Source organism: Panthera onca, chromosome B2, assembly GCF_046562875.1.
Source record: "Panthera onca isolate mPanOnc1 chromosome B2, mPanOnc1 haplotype 2, whole genome shotgun sequence".
NCBI lineage: Eukaryota > Metazoa > Chordata > Mammalia > Carnivora > Felidae > Panthera > Panthera onca.
Window position 1 is genome coordinate 117,693,674 of NC_138343.1, and position 16,402 is coordinate 117,710,075.

At 41.8% G+C, this 16,402-nt stretch overlaps 1 protein-coding gene and 1 pseudogene across 21 annotated transcripts in view; one reads left to right on the top strand and one right to left on the bottom strand.

The window, feature by feature from the left end:
* The window catches only part of EPB41L2 (erythrocyte membrane protein band 4.1 like 2), a 220,544-nt gene that overhangs the window by 159,641 nt on the left and 44,501 nt on the right, over positions 1-16,402 (bottom strand). Inside the window, exon 2 of one of the 21 annotated variants that reach the window (XM_078447318.2) lies at positions 1,607-1,724. The exons of 19 other annotated variants lie outside the window; for them this stretch is intronic. The gene's annotated coding sequence lies outside the window, so the exon portion shown is untranslated. Of the gene's footprint in view, positions 1-1,606; positions 1,725-13,997; positions 14,021-16,402 lie in introns of those variants that run through there. One more of the 21 variants, XM_060616643.3, reaches the window with a different exon arrangement.
* Positions 9,177-9,297, top strand: LOC132668168 (U4 spliceosomal RNA; annotated as a pseudogene).

Sequence of the window (16,402 nt, forward strand, 5' to 3'; positions counted from 1 at the left end):
GGGTCAACGGCATGCCTATCATCTCCCCTATCATGGGGGCAAGTCCAGCTACCATGCTAGGACCTGGCCAAAGACCTCCCTACCACTCCCAGCTCAATGTCACCTGATCCCTCCCCCTTTTCTCTCAGCCCTTTCCACAGTCTGGGCCCTATGCCCACCTTTCACCTACTAAATACATGTTACTCCTCTCTGTACCCTCCACAGCAAAAAACACACCCCTTTGCACAAACTTATGCTTAGTGCATTTTGGATAGAAAGAAATGAGGTTGGAAGAAAATACCTTTAAGAAACTTAAGCACCGATTTTTTTTCTCCAAACAGTTCTAGGCATCATGAACTTATTTTTCTATTATCCAACATAATCACCTTAACGATTCAATAAAGTAAGCCTAATATTAAATAGCACTCTACTGGTATATTATTTTGGCACATTTATAATGAGAAACCTCATGCCATCTTTTAAGATTCATATTGGCAAAGTGTAAGGAACGTAGGATTTACTATCTTCAGTCTGCATGATTGGTTCTCATGGATTTAAGACTGACCTAAAGGCTATTATCTTCAAAAAGGTATTAAATTCTACGAAAAACAAAAAAAAATGGTTCCAAAGTAACTCCTTTGACAACATATTTTCGGCTATACAGTCCTCCTGAACAGTATCATTTTAGATAGGGGAAGGACCCAAAAGAATTTAGCCAATCCTTTATATCACAGACACTAGAGAATCTAAGAAATTTTAAACCGAGCAACTTGACTGAGGAACCTTCTTAGAATATCCTGGGCAAAGGCAGAAATCTAACCTCCTGGCAAAGGAGATCTGCCAGGCGTTTCTCATTTGCATTAACCTGTTAAATCAACCAGGTGATGAGCTCATGTTTCTGAATGAATTTGCCGCTCAGCATTTTCTCAAAAGCTTTATTTTTCCCCAAACACTTTCCTCTTGGTATCTTCTCCCACCACTCTTCACACTGCTGAGCTCCCACTTCCCTACAGGTGTAAAAATTGTACGCAACTGTAATTAAAACACAACAGCCACAGGCGTTACTATAATCTCTCCTTCAGGCGTTACTATAATCTCTCCTTCAGGCGTTACTATAATCTCTCCTTCAGGCGTGGCGTTCATCTGATGTAAGGATGGAGGGCCTTCCTTCCCCCGTTCCAGTCTGCCGTGATCCAGGAATCACGGCAGAATGCAGGGACAAGCAATGGCGGGGAGAGTGGAGGGGCACCTGTCCAGGAAAGCAGCAGCTGTGGCTGTCAGAACGGAGGCAGACGACCAGGAATTCACTATTTTATTCTTCTGGAACACATACATATAATCGTGTAACGGTTATACAGAACTTTTAGAATATGGCTATATAAATACAATGTAAGCCTGTCTTCCAGGAAACCTGGCCAACCCAAATACCGCACGCCCAAATCTGGACCCTATCTGCGCTGGCTCCTCACTGGTCTTCACTCTCTACTTACTTCTGCTGCATGACGGCACCGTCGGAGATAGAAGTCCCAGATATTCGTTCCGTTCTAGGAGAATGGCACTGAAATAACAAATACCACTACCCTCTTGCGGTCAAAACAGAGCATCCAAAAGAAAAACACCAACTCACATTTACTGGTAATGTTTTCACTGGGTAATCACAGAGCTCTCCAGAACTCACACCTGCAGCCCAGGTCTGCAATCAGCACCACCACCTTGCTCATTGGCACCGCACGATCCAAGGACACCTGGATTAGGATAAACGCCTTAAGTAGCAGTGCTGACACAATTCAGTTCCTAATGCTTATGTCACAGGGGGCCCAGCCCGGGTCAGAAAATAATACGACCGATACGAGAACCCAACAGTAAACAGAAGTATCTTTAGGAAGCAGAAGTCCTTTTCCAATCATAAAATTCCCAAGTTATTTTATTCCTTTTGCAGAGCCAAACAGAAACAGGTGGAAAATAATTCCAAAAGGCCTCAGGGGTATGCAGATCCATTATTTTTTCAATGTGACAAAAAAAAAAAAAAAAAAAAAAAGACTCCAAGAGAAAGATCACACTCTAGCAACACATGAAACTTTCTGCACAAGTGCATTGCCTCCAAGCAGCTCTTTCAGGGAAAGGTGCAGACATGTGTGTGCACACACATCACACAATGGATACTTGCTCCGTAAAGCGGTGTGGCTGTTTTCCTGTGCAGTTCCTGGAATTGGTCTCCTTTTGTATCAAATCTGTGTCCTGACACTTTTCTACGGTGAACAAGTCAACAAGGAGACGGGGAGGGCTCCAAAGCCTATTCTAAGGCAAACAGCTTACTGAGACAGGAAAAAGGCAAGCGGTGGATCAAAAAAGAGATTCTTTATATTAAACTAGCTTTTTGGCACAACACTAGAGAATAAATTAAGTACAGTATTATAAGAAACACCGAGGACCATCGGGAGAAAAAAGATTTTTCTTTAGTTCTGCGTCTTCCTACTTTAGCCACCCAGGCTGTTCCCATCCTATTTCTCCAGCACCCAAGCTGTCATCTCTAGTCTAGTTCCCCACCCACCCCAATCATTTGGAAAACTTCTGGAAAAGCACTAAAAGTATAATCAACTTCGCCAAATGACATTCACATTCTGTCCCCACCCTAATACTTGGCTATCTATCCTTATTTCGCGATCTCTTTCCACTCTTTCTGTCATCCTGCCCCCACATACAAATATATCCTAGTAACTGTTATTTCCTTTCTTCCCCACTCCCTATTCCTGAGATTTTCTACACTAAATTTCTTCATCCCCTTCAGTCTGCCTTCAATTCTTCCCTCCAGATGCAGAGAGCCAAGATGTACAAAACCATTAAGTCTTCAAGACGCAGACAGAATTTAATATGCTAGGGACTTTTGGTGGAGGAATTTTTCCAAGGAAAACAGAAACGAAGGATTCTCCCTCACCTATTTTTCAGACCTCCCTCCTATCTCACTAAAGTCCCTGCAGCTGTTTTACAGTTTGCTCTAGACTGACTAAGGTCAAGCAGAGGTGAGGGCGAGTCTGAGACTGGGTGCACCAGGACATCATCTGAAGCCCTAACTGCCTCAGAAAGGCCACGGAACTACCTGTTGACCCAAACCGACGGGCAAATCATGCTAGACTTGTTTCCTTCTGCAGAGATATTCCTGAGCACAACAGCTCACAGAGGTGGAAAAACAAAGCCACGTGCCCTGATTTGCCCCAAGTGTGCTCAGCACCTTTTTAACAAGTCAGAGTAACAACAGCGAACCAGGAGCTGCTGTGCTAGAACCAGGAAGACAAAGTGAGGGGACAGAGAAAGGCAGGAAGGAAAGGGATGCTAGGACAACCTCCCCATCCCTGAGAAGCTGATAAACTAGACACTAACACACACAACCCCCCGGGAAGTTATCATTCATCAAATACTCAAATGTCAAGAAAACACTAGAAAAAAATGCCAGAAGACTGCATGAGCAACTGCCAAAGGAATGATACGGCCTAAGAATTCCTATAGGGATTCGGGGGGGGGAAGGCAAATATATTCCAGAGTGGAAGAAATTTGGCATAGGAGAAGATAATTAATAGTTGGGCAAAACCGCTAAAATGTTTTCAGAGATTTATTGGTTTTAACACAGCGGAAAAGAAAAACTTCCAATATACTGATGCTTATTCTATCTAAATGTAAAACATACATTTTTAACTTCCACTCCTTTCAGGTTCACATCAAATGGGCCTAAAATAGCAGCAATTCAGCCACATCATAATGGTTTTCAAACCACTCCAAATTACTTGGGGCAAATTAACTGTGTGTCTGGGCAGTTTCAAGGTTTCAGGGTTTTCATACTCAAGGTTCTAGTGAAATGGATTTAACTCTCTAGGGCAACGATCTCTAATTTATCCTAGAGGCTAATACTTCACAAATTCTCGCCAGTAAAGTGAAATAGGCAGAGTATAGGAAGTAAACTGGAACAGGCAGTGGTTAACCAGTTCCAACGCCGGTTCTGAAAGTAACAATTTCAAGCAAGTCATTTAATGTCACTTTACTAAATTTCCTCATCTATAAAGACCTGAGGATAGATTAATTCTCTCTTAAAGTGCCTTACGGTTCTGAAATCCCACATTTAAAAAAATTACTTTGACAGGGCAAACAGCACACAAAATAAAGTTGAATGAAAGTGGTTTTGATATATATCAAAACCAAATATATAGTATGAGCCCTGCTTTGTGAAATGCATACAAGTACATTTACTGAAGCATTCATTCTATAAGCTATGAATGTAGGGTACAAGAATAAAAACCACATACTATTAATAAGTGATTGTGTCTCAAAGGGAGAATAAAGCTTTTATTATTTATGGTTCTCCATATTCCAAATTTTATTCAACATGCAAGTTTACCATTAAAAAGATTCAATCCCTTGAATCCAGGCTTGACATTTGGAATCCAAGCACTTTGGCCTCTATGAAATATGCTGAAGATCAGAGTTCTCTTAGCAACACTATAGTCCAGTCTTCAACAAGGAGGGGGAAGAGAGGGGTGGAAACCCTCAACTTTGTTCTTCCACAGCTACTTTTCTCATCTAGTCTGAAGCCCCTCCTCTGTCCCCACCCTTCCCCAGAAAAATCTCTTGGGAGTGATTGAACGCAAGTAACCTAAAACTGGAATTTCTGGGACGGTGTGCTTTTCAAAAAGCACTGGTTTTCCATCTACCTCTACACACCCATACACATACACACACACACACACACACACACACACAGAATTGAATTTCATACTTATTTTTTGCAAAAAAAACACCTCACAGTAGTACTTAAGTGTTCTTTTTAAAAAGGGTGCAGGGGGCACAAGGCAGGGGCAGGCTATGTAGGAAAAAAGAATGATGTGGCACCCAAGGAGGTGACGTCATTACCAGCCATGGCTCTGAATAGTCTCTGGAAAACAAGCTGTAGCTAGAATCCCTTAGCCCACCTAACACTGTTTAACAAAAACACAGTCCTTCCCTAGGCCCAGAAAACCTTACTCACACATGACTGCTCTTCTTTAGAAACCCTAAACTCAACTATTCAGCTTTAAATGTTTTGTAGAACACAGCATCAAATATGTTAGGACCATTTTTAGAAAGCTAAACTTTAGCTTCTCTAAATTTTATTTAATATCTGGCAGGCCTGAGAAGAACTAATTCTGCACTCTGTCTATAGGCAGGATACAGGGACTCCCAACTCATGGCAGGAGCCAGTCATTGGCTTGGAAAAAAGAACCCTACATACACCCCAACTCCAAATGGAGGGAAGACTTGGTTGCGAAAGGGGTGGGCACAGTGGGGAATGAGAGATGTCAAAAGTGAAATTGAGGGGTGCTTGAGGGGCTCAGTAGGTTAAGTGTCCAACTCTTGATTTCATGGTTCGTGGGTCTGAGCCCCGTGTCAGGTTCTGTGCTGGCAATGCAGAGCCTGCTTGGGATGCTCTCTCGAGCTCTCAAAATAAGTAATTTTTTTTAAAGTGAAAGTGAGGGGCACTTGGCTGGCTCAGTCAGTGGAGCATGTGACTCCTGATCTCAGGGTTGTGAGTTCAAACCCCACACTGTGTGTACTTTTTTTTAAAGTAAAATTAAAAAAAAAAAAAAAAAAAAAAAGGAAAATTGAGAGGTGAGCCTCAATAAAAAATACAATGCCATTCTTATACACTAACAATGAAGCAACAGAAAGACAAATGAAGAAACTGATCCCATTCACAATTGCACCAAGTAGCATAAAATACCTAGGAATAAATCTAACCAAAGATGTAAAAGATCTGTATGCTGAAAACTATCGAAAGCTTATGCAGGTAATTGAAGAAGATATAAAGAAATGGAAAGACATTCCCTGCTCATGGATTGGAAGAATAAATATTGTCAAAATGTCCATACTACCCAAAGCTATCTACACATTCAATGCAATCCCAATCAAAATTGCACCAGCATTCTTCTCGAAACTAGAACAAGCAATCCTAAAATTCATATGGAACCACAAAAGGCCCCGAATAGCCAAAGTAATTTTGAAGAAGAAGACCAAAGCAGGAGGCATCACAATCCCAGACTTTAGCCTCTACTACAAAGCTGTCATCATCAAGACAGCATGGTATTGGCATAAAAACAGACACATAGACCAATGGAATAGAATAGAAACCCCAGAACTAGACCCACAAACGTATGGCCAACTCATCTTTGACAAAGCAGGAAAGAACATCCAATGGAAAAAAGACAGTCTCTTTAACAAATGGTGCTGGGAGAACTGGACAGCAACATGCAGAAGGTTGAAACTAGACCACTTTCTCACACCATTCACAAAAATAAACTCAAAATGGATAAAGGACCTGAATGTGAGACAGGAAACCATCAAAACCTTAGAGGAGAAAGCAGGAAAAGACCTCTCTGACCTCAGCCGTAGCAATCTCTTACTCGGCACATCCCCAAAGGCAAGGGAATTAAAAGCAAAAGTGAATTACTGGGACCTTATGAAGATAAAAAGCTTCTGCACAGCAAAGGAAACAACCAACAAAACTAAAAGGCAACCAACGGAATGGGAAAAGATATTTGCAAATGACACATCGGACAAAGGGCTAGTATCCAAAATCTATAAAGAGCTCATCAAACTCCACACCCGAAAAACAAATAACCCAGTGAAGAAATGGGCAGAAAACATGAATAGACACTTCTCGAAAGAAGACATCCGGATGGCCAACAGGCACATGAAAAGATGTTCAACGTCGCTCCTTATCAGGGAAATACAAATCAAAACCACACTCAGATACCACCTCACGCCAGTCAGAGTGGCCAAAATGAAGAAATCAGGAGACTATAGATGCTGGAGAGGATGTGGAGAAACAGGAACCCTCTTGCACTGTTGGTGGGAATGCAAATTGGTGCAGCCGCTCTGGAAAGCAGTGTGGAGGTTCCTCAGAAAATTAAAAATAGACCTACCCTATGACCCAGCAATAGCACTGCTAGGAATTTATCCAAGGGATACAGGAGTACTGATGCATAGGGGCACCTGTACCCCAATGTTTATAGCGGCACTCTCAACAATAGCCAAATTATGGAAAGAGCCTAAATGTCCATCAACTGATGAATGGATAAAGAAATTGTGGTTTATATACACAATGGAATACTACGTGGCAATGAGAAAAAATGAAATATGGCCTTTTGTAGCAACATGGATGGAACTGGAGAGTGTGATGCTAAGTGAAATAAGCCATACAGAGAAAGACAGATACCATATGGTTTCACTCTTATGTGGATCCTGAGAAACATAACAGAAACCCATGGGGGGGGGGGAAGGAAAAAAAAAAAAAAAAAAAGAGGTTAGAGTGGGAGAGAGCCAAAGCATTAGAGACTGTTAAAAACTGAGAACAAACTGAGGGTTGATGGGGGGTGGGAGGGAGGGCAGGGTGGGTGATGGGTATTGAGGAGGGCACCTTTTGGGATGAGCACTGGGTGTTGTATGGAAACCAATTTGACAGTAAATTTCATATATTAAAAAATAAAAAAATAAAAAATAAAAAAAAAAAATACAATGCCAGACTACTCCTACAGATAAACATAAAATAATTCAGGTAGAATGACAGTTTCTAACATAAACACTAAGTTAATGTTAGCTATTATTGTCTTGCCCCACAGCAACAGTCATTAAGGAAATACTAACTCCCCAAGCCTACTTATGAAGGTCCAATTAATCTATAATGCACCTGAAAGTACTTGAAAAATTAACGGCAAGTTTTAACAATGCTAAGGGAAACACACAACAAGGAATTGCAACTGCAACACATTTGCTCTTCAGGAGGAATAAGTCGGCCCCTTCCATTCACAGTAGAAAGCAGCCAGTGAAGAATCCCTATACGGCCACTCCTCCAGCAAGGGGCCAACCCAGAGACGGGGTACCTGACAAGAGGCTGGGGTAAGAACTCTGGGAGACAGCGCATGAAGTGCTACAGGAACTGGGCCTTGGCCCAATCTCCCGACTCCCCAGTCCACGAGGGCCCGGGCACCTTTCCATCCCTGTTGAAGAGCCCCAGAAAGTAGTCTCCTGCTCCCCACTGCCAACGCCTGACCAACGTCCAGTATGAAGGCGTGCTAGACACTATGCCTCCCAGGGTCAGTCCAGAAAGCAACACAAGGCCTTGCAACTTATTACCATGATTTTACTACTCAGAACAATGGGGAGGTGGCCAAGGGAAGTCTAAATATGCTTGCCTGTTTTCACTTACAATCGAAAGGCAAAGCCAAAAATCACACTCAAATGCTAATGCTAGTATTTTTGCATTTGTAAAAAAAAAAAAAAAAAAAAAAAAAAAAATCAAGACAGCAGGAGGAAGGTTCCAGAACTTCTACCTTGCAATTCCTAAGTGTGTCTACTTGATTTTTTAGAGTTGTTACCCTCGCAACCCTCTAAAAATTTTCAATTTTCTATTGATGATTATGTGTTTTATGATTGATCCATCACTGTCAAAGTTGCTGAAACCTCTCTCCATGTGACCTCAAAGCACATCAAAAGTCTTACAAGACTCAGTTCTTACAGATCTTAGCAATAACCCAGACTCTGGTATTTCCCTAATCTAGTTCTCAGTCTGACAGTGAAGGGGCAGAGACCCAGTGTTGAACCAGAAGCTCACCCAAGATCTGAGCCATACTTTTCTCCACCAGCCCACAATGTTTAAGGTCTTTTCTAGGGAAGAGGGGAGCTGAATCCCAAACCTTCCCATGTATAATGCATTTCAAATTGAAGTCATTTTTATTACCATACTCTTACTGCTTGTTATAATGCGCAAAGCAGTGTGTGAGTGTGTGTGTGTGTGTGTGTGTGTGTGTGTGTGTTTCATTCCTACTTAAAAAGCAAATCTCAATGACCCTGCCCTCCTCACCATCTCAGCTACCCATTCCCACGGTCATACCCCAAGCACTGGCTTTCAATTTTGTCCAAATGTGACCCAGAGTAAAATATTTCCTTCCCAGCCCAGTTTGCAAATACAATGTAAACACACCCAGTTTTAATGGAAACAAAGTTCTCAAATGACTATGCATGATCCATTCTGATCCAGACCTAAACTCAGGCCAATTGTGCTAAATCCAGACCCAACCCCTGGGTTCAGGGAGCCCTCTCTCTCTACCAGTGGATTTCCTCAACCACAAAAAAGGGCACCTCTTTCCTCCCACTCCCCCCTCTTCCAAATGGGAAGCTTTGTGCAGGGGCAGTATCATGGCCCTTGAAGCTGATCTGAGACACGATTATTACTAATTGGAAACTTTTCCCAAAAAGGGAAAACTCTTTAATTCACGTAAAAATTATGCACAGGTTAGGGGCGCCTGGGTGGTTAAGTCGGTTAAGCATCCAACTTCGGCTCAGGTCATGATCTCACAGTTCCTGGGTTCGAGCTCCGCATCGGGCTCTGTGCTGACAGCTAGGAGCCTGGAGCCTGCTTCGGATTCTTTGTTTCCCCCTCTGTCTGCCCCTGGCCTGCTCATGCTCTGTCTCTGTCTCTCAATAATAAATAAACATTAAAAAGAAAAAACTTTAAAAAAAAATTCCACACAGGTTAGATAAGACCCTGAGTCTCATGTTTATTCTTTTTCATATTCTAAATACCAGTCATAGCCTTCTAAAATGATTTCTTGAAAACTCCTGCCCTAGAAGCAGAATCCTATCATTATCTCGAATTCCTGCATCTTGACCTCTGATTATCTTCCATCTTTCTAGCTCAATCCTTCTTCTACCCCAACTCCAACAATTCTTTGACCTGAGCAGCCTGCCCCTGTCACTACCCAAGTCTTCATTACCCTCCTTCAACAGCTTGGCTCCCATGGGCCACCATTATACCCTTGACCCCCAGCTGCTCTCTCCACCATGTTCCCATGTTCCATATAACTCTGGCCTTACTTACTTGCACCGGTGCAGCAAAAGAAAAATAGCTTTGAGAACTTTTCTCAAATTCCCAGCCACATACTTTAACTGGACTCAGATATCTCCAGAGATCTTATGACAGTCCCCTCATCATTCTACACTCCCACGCTCCTGAACACAGATTTCACACCTGTGCAAAAAGCAAAAACAAAACAAAACTGCAGACTAAAACTATAGGACATTGGAAATTGGATTTTCCTATGGCTGCATCCATAATCCAACTACAGCTGTCTTCCAGTAAGGAAAACCTGGTACTGTTTAACAATCTCAAAGATATAAATAAAAGTTACTAGATTAAAAAACAAAAAAAAACACCTTTCCAGTATAAGGCTGACTTCTAGTATATTTAAGAGCACTGAACCATTAAAAGAAAAAGTGTGTTTATTCTCAAAGTGTTTTTATTTTCTTTTCTTTTACAAAAATGTTTGCTAATATTCTCTTTAATTCTCTTACCAAAGTAGTCCATGTGCCGTCCCGCCTCTCTAATCACTGACAGGCATAACAGTTTATTGTCCAAATATAATTTGCTCAGCCATGCAAACACCTGTGCAATGAAGCATGTTCAATTTGCAAGGGACAAGTCCAATGGCATGATCACAGTGATAAGCACTGATGCCCTGCTAGTGGGCCTTCTGCTGAAAGAAAGCTTTTCCCATAATTATCTCTATTTTGGATCAAAATGTCTAATAAACGCTTTCATGTAATTCAACAGAAAAAACAAAATATACACATTATAGAATTGCTATTTACTCTACCTCAGGCCACTAATGATGATACTAATGCAGTTTAAAAAAAAAAAAAAAAAAAGAGTAAAATGAGGCCCTTGAATAGAAGTAAAGCTAAGGAAGCAGATCTTCCCGAGGAGGCAATAAAAGGTCAAGCCCAGAATTTCATGTGTGAGATAGGAGTGTTGCCACGGGGAGATCACTGCAGGACTGCCCGGGTCATTTCCATCACTTTATTTATTTATTTATTTTTTAATTTTTTTTAACGTTTATTTATTTTTGAGACAGGGGGAGACAGAGCATGGACTGGGGAGGGTCAGAGAGAGGGAGACACAGAATCCGAAGCAGGCTCCAGGCTCTGAGCTGTCAGCACAGAGCCTGACGCGGGGCTAGAACTCACGGAACTGTGAGATCATGACCTGAGCCGAAGTCGGACACTTAGCTGACCGAGCCACCCAGGCGCCCCTATTTCCATCACTTTAAAGCACAGTTCTTCCTAGAGGGAGGGGAACACACGTGACACAGTTGAGAAATCTAGACTGAAATCACATCGCCGCAAATAGGCAGGTTATATTCCAGAACGTGCAGAGCAAGAAGATAACTGAGCTCGAAGGAACCTCAGGTAAAAGACGCAGACACCACGTGGACCTGCAGAGCATGACGTGGGGCTTGATCTCACAAGCCAGGAGATATGACCTGAGCTGAAGTCAAGAGTTGGACCCTCACCCTACTAAGCCACCCAGGCACCCCTCTCATTTAGTTTGACTCCGAAGGTGTTGAGGGCACCTACGTGGCTCAACTGGTTGGGTGTCCAACCCTTGATTTCAGCTCAGGTCTTGATGTCAGGGTCATGATCTTGAGTGCTGCGTTGGGACTCCATGCTGAGCGTGGGGTCTACTTAAAAAAAAAAAAAAAAAAAAAAAATTGCTAACGTGTTTGCTTCTCCTCCTCCTCCACCATTCAGTCATTCAACACTTAGGGAAAGAGCAACAACTATGTACCCCTGCACTGTGCTAGGACGTCATAACCTAGAAAGGGGCGTAGGGAGGAAGACAACGATAACAAATTCACTCTAAGAGATACCTACATAAAGCAATCTGAAAAAAATAAATAAAGAGCAGAGAATGGAGTGAGGTAGAACTGGAGTCATCTCTGAAGGATCAAGGGGGGCAAAGAGAGTTAGAGAATCCCAAGCACTTGCGACAGTATCAGGAGATCACCACAAGTTGCTCCTTTCAACTTTCAGCATTTACCACTCACAAGGGCATATTCTGGTCCTCAAGATAATTGTAAGAGGCACTCTAGGACCTTCATCACAGATCACAGTCAAAACTTTGGTGGGTATCCCTTTTAGGCTTTTGTTTCTCTCAGCCGCAAACCAAGGCAGTTCACGTATCATTGGTAACAGGCAGTAAATTAATCGTGACTAAGATAAGTGAAGATAATATTGTAAAGGTGTGATCGCAAAAAAAAAAGGCATGATCTCTTCTAGGTCAGGATAGGGACGAAGAGGGGTAGGAAGCAGCTGAAAAGCACTCCAGCGTAAGGTCAACTTTGTTATTTGGCTTAGAGCTGGGTGAGCAGACAGATGGAGGTCGTCTTCCTCCACCTCTAGAATAGAAAATGAAAACTTGCCCATTTACCATCAAGTTGTTTTGCTATGAAAAAAAATCTCACAAAGACAAAAACGGTTTCTAATTAATTAGATTTGGTCTGTGCCCACTGTTAGCTACATCAAGGTTTTCAACCTTCTGCAGGATGGACACTTAGGCCAGGTAATTTTTTTTTTTAATGTTTATTTATTTTTGAGAGAGCGAGAGAGAGCCAGAGCACAAGTGGGGGAGGGACTCAGAGAGAGGGAGACACAGAATCCGAAGCAGGCTCCAGGCTCCGAGCTGTCAGCGCAGAGCCCGACACGGGGCTGGAACCCACCAACCGCGAGATGACCTGAGCCGAAGTTGGACACTTAACCGACTGAGCCACACAAGCGCCCCACCAGGTAATTCTTTGTTGTAAGGAGCTATCCTGTGTATAGCAAGATGTTTAGCAGCAAGCCTAGTCTCAACACAATAGATGTCAGCAGCACACCCCCAAGTCAAGGCCATCACAAAGGTCTCCAGACATTGCTAAATGTCCCTCCGAGGACAAAAATCACCTACCCACCCCCACCCCAGTTGTAAACAACTACACTAGATTCTGAGCCGAATCAGGCTATTTGTTAAATATACAATAAAGAAGAAAGTGATACTGACAAAGAGGGCAAAATATCAGGAAAAAGGGTAGGTCTTAACCAGCTGTTGTCTGTATCTCAATAAAAAGCTAGTAGAGGGGCACCTGGGTGGCTCAGTCGGTTAATAGTCCAACTTTTGATTTCGTCTCAGATCATGATCCCAGGGTCACAGGATTGAGCCCCATCTCGGCTCTGCACTTAAGATTCTCTTTTTCTCCTGCTGCTCCTCTCTCGCACTTGCTCTCTATCTCTAAAATAATTCTTTTTAAGTTAAGAAAATTAAAAACTAAATAGAAAAAAAAGTTAAAAGCTAATAGATATCCCCAACAGAAGAGAAAGATCAAAACTCAGGCCAAAAATGTTCCAAGTCTGAAACATTTAAGCAACAATTAGTACAGGTGTGATGGAAGCTTCGCTTGAAAAAAAAAAGATAGTGAAAATATTAAAGCGAATCACACAAGTCTATCTTCATTCCACATATCCAAGCCCACTCTATGGTGTGGGGGGCGGGGAGGGATTTTAACAGACTTTAATTCTACAAAATGAGTATCTCAAATAGTACCAATTTTGAAATAATTAGGAACACAGACCAGACTCCAGATCTGACAGGCTCCAACCACTTTCTAGCTACGACACCCTAAGCTGTTTCTCTCATCCAGAGAGCTAAACGGCTTAACCAGTTTAAAGATATTAGCGTAGTGCCCGATAAGCTGTAAGTACTACCAGTGTGGCAATTACCAGTAGTTTCATATACATATTTTATGAGCATATGTGTCACACTGCCCAAGTGAACTAAGAACACACACTTCTAAAAAAAAGTCAACTAAAAAAAAACCCCAAAACAAAAACACATTCCTGTAAAACTACACACACTACATGCCAAGATTTACCAGCACTTTTTGAAGGCAGGAGAAAAATGGATCACCATTCTAGCCCATGGTTAACAAAAAACATGCAAAGGTTGCCCCCCTTTTTTTAAGTACCACATTATGCACCACATGTGCTAACTCCGAGTATATTTCCCCAAGTTTTTATCCAAATTCACCAAAAAAAGCAGCTTAAAGCACCCGAGTTTTGAGATTTACTATATAAATTTTCTACAAAGCCTAGCAATCAAGTAGGAAAGAAGAGCATTTTCTCACATGTACCCGGAGTCACTCTGAAGTTGCTGTTTTTGCCTCACAGAAGTTGTTTTCTAGCCACAAGCTACTACAAATTGTTCAGACCTTTTGGCAGCAACACAGGAAACTGCCCTTTTCACCCGTTCTCCCACAAAAATGTAGTCAATTTCGAGGCAGGCCCATCTCTCAAGGCTACTTGCTTTATGAGGCCAAATGCACACCATTTCCCGTTTAGCCAAACCAAAGGGCCCCGAATAGTTTGCATTTTTGTGAAGAAAACTGAACGCGAGTCACCAAAGACCTGCGGGCAAAGCTCTTGACGAAATGAGCTCATAAACCATACTCCACCACACTTGACACCGGCATCTGAAATTTATAGGGCGTTTGGCATCTCAGCTGTTGCTGTTTCATCCAAATCGTCGAGGATGCAATAGGTAACACGTGAAGCCATTTCCTGCGCTTAATTGCCCTTGGCTTCCCACTATTCTCAACTTGCCATGTTTCAAAGAAGAAGCAGGCTAAAAAAGGTACATCTGCCTTTTGATTTAAAATAAAATAATAACCTCAAATCTTCCCTCTGAATCTGGGATTTTTCCACCATCTTAAGGATCACATAAAGGTATGTAAGCAAGCCACACAGATGAAGTGGAAGCTCCTCTCAGCTTTTTATTAAGGCATACAAATCAATGTATAGTTTTCTCCTGCAAATATGGAAGCGGAGGTAAGGGCAGGAGGTGGGAAATGACTCAACAGCTGTCACATTTAGCTTGTAAAAGTAAAGCAGCAATTGTCTTCTGAATGCAAAATTAAAGAAGAATCTTTGAAAGCCAGGATTCCTTTTATCCCATTTGGCCTAAAATTTCACAGACAGGACATTTATTAAAACAACAACAACAACAACAAATAATGGCAAGAAGCATCTGTAGTTACTCACAAAATAAAGCTGGATACCACCCTGCTCTGGGAGAGTCAAATGCCAAAATTCAGTCTAATGAGCTAAACTCATAATTCACAGACTGAAAAAGAAAATCAGCCCAGGATTTTCCAGGGAACATTTACTGCCTCCAAAACTGATTGTAACCTCAAACAAGTTCCAATATGACACAAAGGCCACCTCTCCAAAAAGGTACAATATCAGAAACTATCCCAAAAAACCACAGAGACAAAAATGATAAGCAAAGGAAACTGGATTCAATTATACACACCCACTACTTTGATTTAATAAAAGATAATCAAAAGAATATCTTTCAGAGTCCAACATTAACATTAATTTAAAAAATGTTCAAGTTCAGGGGTGCCTGGGTGGCTCAGTTGGTTAAGTGTCCAACTCTGGCTCAGGTCATGATCTCACAGTTCATGAGTTCAAGCCCCGTGTCCAGTTCTGTGCTGACAGCTCAGAGCCTGGAGCCTGTTTCAGGTTCTGTGTCTCCCTCTCCCTCTGCCCCTCCCCTGCTCGGCTCACGCTCTCGCTCGCACACTCTCTCTCGCAAAAATAAACATTAAAAGAATTAAAAAAAAAAAATACGTTCAAATTCAGAACTGCTTTTCAAAGATACACTGGATTCTTCTAGCAAAATAAATCCTATAGATTATACAGAGGAAAAAACCTGGAAGGCAAACCAAGGAATACAAATTAAAAATTCAAAGGAAATTTCTTACATGTCTAGTAGGTAAGAGACCTGGCTTGCCTGTATCTAAGTACAAAAAGGCACATCTTGTTATGTTAGGTAATCTTCCCAATTTAAATAGATTAACTGCACACGGAGTGAGTGCTAATTGCAAACATGCTTTCGTTCGCTCCTTGCTTGCATTAACTTATACCAAACCATCTTTCATCTCCATAAGCAAAACAGGATATCAAAGAGATTTCACATGATTGTTTATCAGCTTATCAGCATCTTCAAAGTACACATAATTGTTGGTATTTATGAGAAAGTATCTTTGGAAGGAGCAGGAAGAAACAGCCTCCTTGTATAAGATTTACCGTGTGGGTATGAGTAGTGTTGTGTGCTGCGTAACACCAGCATGAAACAGCCTGGAAGACAGGCACCAGAGGAACCAAAAAAAGCCTCTCCTGAGTTAACTGTCCACATCTTCACACGACTTACTTTCGAGTAAGTAAACAGCAACAAAAGAACAGCTGCCCCAAGGTTATCCAGAGGTCTGGCATGAGAAGTCAAAGCACTCAAGTTCAAACACATGAGTTTTCTGGCCCATGTTAGAAAAAAAAAAAAAAAAAAAAAAAAATCAGCCTGGGAAAATTTCCTTCAGATTTGAGCTAAATAGGCAACTAAGGAATCTCTTTACTACTGTTACATTCTGAAATTTCTCACACATTAGAAAACCCACCTTAAAATAGAATCAGACTTTTCCAAATGGCAAAAGAAATGGGAAATGTACAATCAGGCACTGATTTCTGTCAGTTC